The following is an 8,367-nucleotide window of genomic DNA, read 5'->3' on the forward strand; positions in this document are numbered from 1 at the left end:
ATATGCAGATGATACCACTGTCATGGCAGAAAGTGAAGAGGAACTAAAGAGCCCCTTGATGCAGGTGAAGGAGGAGAGTGCCAAAGTTGGCTTGAAACTCAACATTAAGAAAACCAAGATCATGGCATTAGGTCCTATCACATCCTCACAAATAGATGGGGAAGAAATGGAGGAAGTGACAGATTTTATTTTTCTGGCTCCAAGATCACGGCAGATGGTGACTGCAGCCAAGAAATTAAAAAACGCTTGGTTCTTGGGAGGAAAGCTATGGCAAATTTGGACAGCATACTAAAAAGCAGAGACATCACCCTGCCAACAAAAGTGCGTATAGTCAAGGCTAAGGTTTTCTCAGTTGCAATGTATGGCTGTGAAAGTTGGACCATAAAGGAAGTGCCAAAGAATTGAAACCTTTGAATTGTGGTGCTGGAGAAGACTTCTGAGAGTCCCTTGGACTGCAAAGGGATCCAACCAGTCAGTTCTGGAGAAGATCATCCCTGACTGCTATTTAGAAGGCCAGATAATGAAGATGAAACTCAGATACTTTGACCACCTAATGAAATGGAAGGACTCAATGGAGAAGGGCCTAATTCTGGGAACAATTGACGGCAAAAGAAGAAGGGGACGGCAGAGAATGAGGTGGCTAGATGGAGTCAATGAAGCAGTTGGTGTGAGCTTAAGTGGACTCTGGGGGACAGCAAAGGACAGGAAGGCCTGGAGGAATGTTGTCCATGGGGTTGTGATGGGTCGGACATGACTTCGCAACTAACAACAAGAAGAAGCCTAAGCACACATATTAGGCAATATGAAGCATCCTTAAAGTGCTGGTTAATGTTGCAATGAGGACAGAATATGTGAGAACTTTCTGTACATTCATTGTCAGGGCATTTTCTAACTTTTTCCAAATGCAGAAAACAAAACAATTAAGACCTGAGTGAAATTTCATAAGTTCTTGTGGTTGCTACTAGCTTGACCTGTCTGCACCAATCTGTGGCACTGCTTATTCACATCACACACATCTGTCTCTTCCCCTACCCCTCTCTTGCTGATGGTCCTCCAAAGCATCACTGGGAGCAGCATGGTCCCAATAGGGTGTCTCTGCTCTGGAGTCTTCTGTCTGGAGGCTTCTGTGTAAGCTTCTGTCCTGCCCCCAACTATCCCCACCATGGCTGCAAACAGCATGATTTGCTGCCCCACACTGGCCCCTTCAACCATGACTTCTAAACCTATGCCAACTTCATCATGTGTGGACACTGGCCTACCACGCATCCCCTCCTTCATGCCAGGCCATGCTGTGAGTGTCCTCACTGCAGCTCCTTCTCTTTCCACCCACCTCACAGCAATATGTGGGGTGGTCGGTCAACTGGGAAATGTGAAGGTGTAGTCATATGGAAAGTGTACAATGCTACTGCAAAGAGTCCTACAGGTCAATGTAGAGCCTCCATCCAGTATGTATGGCATGGGAGGCTACACTGCCCATCTTGATAGTCTTTGCAGAGGCACATATGATATGCAGAGGGGTTGCAGAAGGCTGTGGATATTTCCATTTGATATGACCAGACATTCTGTCAATATCTAGAATCCATGCAGAACCTGGTTTCTTGACACAATTGCTCTTGAGCATACTCTCTATAGAATGTATTTGCAGCTCCATGAAAATGGAGCAATGAAGCAATATAGGAGATGGCTTAGTGGAGATGGGTATAAACCCCGATTGGGTTCAGTGAAGCCTTCGTAAGCGCTTAAACTCAAGAATACTGGAAGACAGTGAAGGCAGCAAAGAAATATCTCACTGCTTCTATTTCATCTTCCATTGCGTGATCAGGGGAACACTGAAGTTTTCCTGGGGTTTGCAGCACGCTGGAAATCTTAGGAAAACTTAGACATATCCACAGCAGAATACTTTCTATTGACTTGTACAATACAATGTCTTGCATCTGCCTGGACTTTGCTTCCCACTGTTCAGTGGTGGAATTTTCTGAGATTCACAGAAAACAGTGTAATCCAATACTCTTTGGATGAGTTAAAGTATGTTCTGCTTGAAGATGTTGCTATGTTAAATCATGATAAAAAGGCATTAAAAACAATTAACTAGCCAATTACAATTGATTGAATTTTCATTCTATTTATATGGGTGCATATTTTTCACTAGATCACATTCATAAATAACTCCAATTTTTAATTATACTTCCTTCATAAGTGTTCCCTATTGTTTGGCTCAAACTTGAAAAACATGATGTAGCATTTTGGGGAAAGATACAAACCAGTAAACTAGCACTGGAGGCCAGGATGGGGAAGATCTCCACAGGAAACATATATTTCCATTTTGTGCTCAGGTACTTTGGAACAAAGGACTTCCTGGCACTGCAAAACACCAACATGTTGAAAACAGTAACCTTGGCTTCATTAACACTATCCAGAAGGTTCCAGACCACAGAGAAACTTGCTATAATCCCATAAAACTAAAGGCACAATAGAACATGTTGGCTGCTCCTTCACTACACTCCAGCACTATTTCCTTATCCACTGAATGCATGTCAAAATCTTCAAAAGGGGGAGCAATGGCCAGCCAAATAGTATCTTGAGTAAGAACACAAGAAGAAACAATAGGGGGTGCCAAATTTTCCCCAGCCCCTTCCTCATTCATGACGCAGGCCTGGTGGCCACAAGAGCTACAACCACAATGATGGTTTTGGCAAGAACATAAGGAACAGCCACTGAGAAAATTATACCAAAGTTCCTTGTTGAAGGAAAACAGTTATCTTCTCAGCTGCCCAATGAACAGCAAAGTCCAAAGGAAAGAAAGCAAAAGTGAAATGAGAAGGGTAAGATGATGGTTGCTGTTCTGAAATTGATAGCAGTGTAAATTGCCTGAAAACATCCCCTTCCTTCTACATGTCCATCTACATTAAATGGCAGCCTCGTGCTGAAGAGGTCTGGTCACTGGCTCTCAGTCATGAGTTGCACACCAGGAAACAACCCTCCAACCAGTAGTATCCAACTCACACACCAGAGCAATCACCCAAAAAGGTGTCAAAAGGCCAGAAAAAGCTAAAAAGAAAGTCATGCCAAATTTGAACTGACCATTGTTTTTGCCTGACATTCTGAACCCTGCACCAATGCTTAAAATCAGAGTATTATGGACATCTTTTGTAGGGTGGGAAGAGAACAGAGAGAAGGGAAGCCTTCTGTCCTCTCCTTCCCCGCAAAATCTTTCTGTATATAATTCTGGCTAAGGCTTCTTTATAAGTCTATGTCAAGCTGATGCTGCTCCATTGTCTGGTACCTTCCTCATCCCCTTCCCACCAGATTGGAGTGATAGATTCAGTCATTTTCCTGCAACAGCAGGGGGTGGGACTCGATGGACTTCATGGCCCCTTCCAATTCCTGAATTCTATGATTCCATGATGCCCCTCACTTCTATGATGTGAAGCCATGTAAGCAAAGAGCTAAAACACAGAGGTTAACACACTTCGATAGATATGATGAGCTCTCCCTGGTCAAAACAGAGATTTCTCATCCCAAGGATTCTTCTGAGCTGAAGACGTCCCTTGAGTGAATGACAAAGGATGCATCACCATGAAGAAATCAATGCTCCAGTCTCTTTCAAAAAGAAGTATTGTAAACTCCATTTGAGAAGTCATAATAAAGACTTTACCCCTTATCCTGTGTGAATTTTCACATTCTACTCCAGGAGGTATCATTCTCAGGTATAGTATAAGACAAATCTCACCACTGATGACAAATGCAGAAGGCTGACTTCTAATCTAACCTTCTACTGAAGGTCTATCTTTGTGAACATATGGTGAATGAAAGTAACTTAACTTTGTCATTCACCAAACGTGAGGCACCATAATTGACCTGAAAAAGATAAGAAAGCCCAAGCTGACCAGAGCACTGACATAATTTACCTCACTCACTCACTCACTCACTCACTTCCTCAGTCACTCACACATTCTCAAACACACCCCATTTTGCACTTAACTGACTATTTTTCTGCAATCTGCAATTCTTGAAAGTATGTGAATCTGCACATGTTTTATGGGGGAAGTGGGGGACTAGTGATGCAATTTCTAAATGTTCATCCTTGTTCCCAACAGTCAACTGGGACTGAATTATTATAGCCACTCTCCCATACAAGGAGAAAAGAAGCCAAGTTGGATCAGAACAAAAGTCCATCTTGTCCAATATAACATACACACATAGATATAAATAAAGGCATGAAATTAATCAGATACTGATGAAACTGACACCAAATAAAAGTTTTCCATTACTCAAAGGAGTTTAGGGAAATATGAGGCACACTTTGTTTTTTTTTTTTTTAATTCATCATCATAATCATCCTTACATGTGATTGAGCCTCCAATGAAATAAGTACCCTGTAACTAACAAACTTCCACCTGCCATTTCCTCAGAAAGAATGCAAAGGAAAACTAATCTATTTGTTTCAATATGAGAAATTGATAGGCATGTTTAGATCAGGGCCATGCAGATTGGAGAACCTCTACTTGGTTCTTCTTCCTAGATTCTTCCTGTTGTTCGATTCCGGCCTCACCACAATGATATAGCATTTGGGAAAAAAGATGCAAACCAGGAGCCCAGTGTTAGAGGCCAGGATGGAGAAGACCTCCACAGCCACCATGTATTTTCCTTTTGTGCTCATGTAAGAAGGCACAAAGGACAGCCAGACACTGCAAAATGCCAGCATGCTGAAGGTGATGAACTTGGCTTCATTGAATGTGTCTGGTAAACGTCTGGCTAGGAAAGCCACTGTGAAGCTGACAAGAGCCAGGAAGCCTAAAAAGCCCAGGACACAAGAAAACATGGCAACTGACCCTTCATTACATTCCAGGACCATTTCCCTCTCCGTTGCATCTGTATTCAAGTTTGGAAATGGGGGAAATATTGCCAGCCACACAGTGCAGATGCAGGCTTGAATAAAGAAACCAGAGAAAACTAGGAATGCTGCCAGTTTCTGGCCTACCCATTTCCTCACTCTGGATCCAGGCATGGTGGCCATGAAGGCGATAACCACAATGATGGTCTTTGCTAAAACACAAGACACAGCCACTGAAAATGTGAGCCCAAAAGCACTTTGTCGAAGAAGGCAAGATAACTTGTTTGGCTTGCCAATAAATAGCAAAGCAACCAGGAAGGAGAGCAGAAGGAAAACAAGGAGAGTGTAGGTGAGGTTCTGGTTGTTGGCTTTGACCAGGGGAGTGTCCTTGTGCTTAATGAAGAGGCCCAAAACCAATGCTGTGATGAAAGAAAAAGTCAAAGCGCAAACAGCCAAAGCGGTCCCCAAAGGTTCTTCATATGTTAGGAAGCTAATAAATTTTGGAAGACAGGAATCCTTCTCTTGGTTTGGATACTGATCTTTTGGACATCGAATACAGTCATCCATATCTGCAAAATTAAAGACGATTTTCGTTTCTTAGAAGTTGATCTTGAGCTCAGTAAATCTGTAAGTTTCAGGAAGACAGTCCCATGGATGAGGGCTACTGGACTGCTGGATACCTTTGTCATATGGCACCCACCCCCATATACACACAGAGTCACTCTTGGCCATGTTGCATAATCTCATTTGCCTCCTCCTGTTTTTCCTGCAATATGTTGTGTGGAACAGCACCCACATCTCAGTACACATGTCAGAACCTATTTGCTCATCCTTTTCTGGCTTTCTCCCAAAAGTGAAAATAACATGTTCAATGAATACACCTGTTTAAATGCATGCCAAGGAATTTCTGCAAAAGTCCTAACCAATAGAAGCATCCAATTTAGTCAAAATCAATTTACAGAGGCTCCTACCCTCATCATTTGCGATCTTTCCTTCTGGGCATGGATGACAATCATAACAGCAGAAGGGTTGCCCTTCTTTTGTCTTTTTGCTAAATCCTGGAGGGCAAATGGCATTGCAAAGAGAAATTGGTTGAGCCTGTTCATAAACAAAAGAGAGGCAAGATGTGTTATGTTTCTTGCTGCTAGAATGGTCAATACCTTTTAAGTGAACAGAGGCAGATAGTTTTTCTATCAGTAGGAGCTCATATGGAAGAACTCAGTGTAACATTAAAAATCACTTTGCATCCCCTCTTTCCATAGTATTAAGTCAAAAAGTAATGTGTTGATGAGCCATATTCTGTGGAGTGCTTAGTACCTGGGGCCAAATATGATTTGCACGTTTCATTTTTACACTTCACTCCAAGAATCTTGGGTTGTCTTGGGAAAACAATAGCATCTTATCGCATATCACTGCACATTCCTTTGAAGTTTCCCTACAATATTCTTCATGATGATACTAGAGATGATGCAATTAATCTTCATTTGATTCTCCAACCTTAATATTTCTCCACTGTTAAGCTGCACTTTTCCCCAATTTTGACATTATCACCCAAGGTGCCATTTTAATTGACCCTCTTGTTTGAAAAAGTTTTAAACACACTTATGCAAAGCTGCTTTCAGTTCCCTTTACATTTCTCAAACACATTTTTGTGTGCTAGCTCTACTAATACAGGAATTTTCCTAATGAGTTTGAAGTGTTTCCATAAATATATATATATGTTTGTGTGCACCTTCTTTAAGATATTCCTTTCATGTGTTTTTTTCTGTCAGAGAACTCCACAGCAAATTTCACAGATATATGAATTTTACAGAATATGCATTTTGTGTTCATATTTATTTATTTATAAAATTTGTATGCTGTCCAGTTACTAACATCTCTGGACATGTTGATTTGCAATTATGAAATTAGGCATGCTAACTGTAGAATGCAAGTGAAAGAAAGATGTTCCCTTCTTTTAATCTACTTTTTGATTTACATCTAAATTGAATTCACATTTAAAGGTACACTCAAAAAAAAAAAAAAAGCAGAAGACAAAGGCGAAGGCCAGGGTCAGGGACAAAAGTAGACTAGAGAAGACAAGAGAAGACAAGAGAAGACAAGAGAGAAGCAAAGATTCTAACCATTGATGTGTAGGTCTGACACTATAGCAGCCAACTGTATTTAAATGAGCCTTTACAAGCAGATAAAATGAGCCTGAAATCCATAGAGCTGAATCATGTAGCACAACATAGAGAGAACATATGGTCTGAAGAGTTAGCCATTTTCAGTGGCTTCAAGATACATCCCATAGTGTGAAAGGATCCTACCTGATTAAATCTGCTAGGCCATACAAGGGCATCTTCCTCAATAGTGAGCACGTGGTCCCCAGCAGCCGTGGGGTCCATCTTTCGTATTTTACGTTTCTGAAAGGATGTGTTTGGGAATGTGATCCAGTTGATAAGGTCAAGTGAATCCAAGATTTTCCTGTTTTGGTCAAAGGAAACCTTTTCCCCAGCACTGTTGTTAAATGTGATGCTTCTCAGAAAGGGGTGCAGCTAGGGGGAAACCAGGAGTAAGAACAGTTGAGAGGAAGGTACATTTGGTGACCCCTGAAAGTGCAAGTATCCAAAGCTGGAAAGATTTCTTAATCATTTAAGCAAAAAAGGTATGAGCCATCTGAAATTTAGCTGGTTCACTGACGCAAAAGGAAAACAATCCTTGCTGAAATTCGTAAATAGTTAAGAGGAGGAGGTGGTGGTGGAGGAAAAACCTTTGCTTTCGTAAATGCCAGTGTCTTCTACACCCCTGGATTTTCCAAAAGGAGCAAGAAAATGCTTCCTGGGCTGGGCAGTGTCATGATGGGTGTGGGAAGGTTGGTGAAAAGCTCCAATCTGCCCTTCCGGGAACCAACAGTTGGATGAGAAGATAGCAAAACGTGTTCACGTATAGTTAGACAATGGTTTCAGTTGATAGTGCCCCTCAAACTAGAGCAGTATATCAGGATGGTGGCAACTCTTCTGTCTTTTTAAAGGTCTGTTGCTACAGAGGTTTCTGCATTAACGGTTTCCCTTTGTCTCCCCCATTTCCCTTTGTTTCCCCCTAATCTGCTTTGCACACTCCCCTTTTGCCCAAAGAAGGCAAAATCCAAACATTATTTTCTTTCACATTTTTTTTGCAAGTTTGGTATAACCCCTCCAAAATCTGTTTACACAGTTTCAGAGTGGTGAATAGTGCATGATGAAGGGAGCAAAAAAACAACTAAAAGACAAAATAGTTTTATATGAATGTGGCAGGATAGGATCACTGGCTAGTGTATGAATGTTGTATGCACTCCTTGCCTTTATGGGGAGTAATTTCTCTTTTTTAATTTCAATCATTTTATTCATAATACCACTTTCATTTCGAAGCAGTATTATTAATTTTTCTTCTGAATGTTTACATTACATCACTGTAAAGTCTTCTCATCCAGGCACTTTATCTTTATCCTCACAGACCTCCTGCCCTCTCAGACTATGAACAGGACAGATTGGTCTGCAAAAACCATTGCAGAT

General features: G+C 41.3%; 1 pseudogene; it reads right to left on the bottom strand.

Annotated features, from left to right (window-relative positions):
* The window catches only part of LOC123033507, a 20,910-nt pseudogene extending 13,689 nt beyond the window's left edge, over positions 1 to 7,221 (bottom strand).
* Between the last annotated feature and the right edge of the window lie 1,146 nt (positions 7,222 to 8,367).

The sequence above is a fragment of the Varanus komodoensis genome, unplaced genomic scaffold (genome assembly GCF_004798865.1).
Source record: "Varanus komodoensis strain SLA01 unplaced genomic scaffold, ASM479886v1 scaffold626, whole genome shotgun sequence".
NCBI lineage: Eukaryota > Metazoa > Chordata > Lepidosauria > Squamata > Varanidae > Varanus > Varanus komodoensis.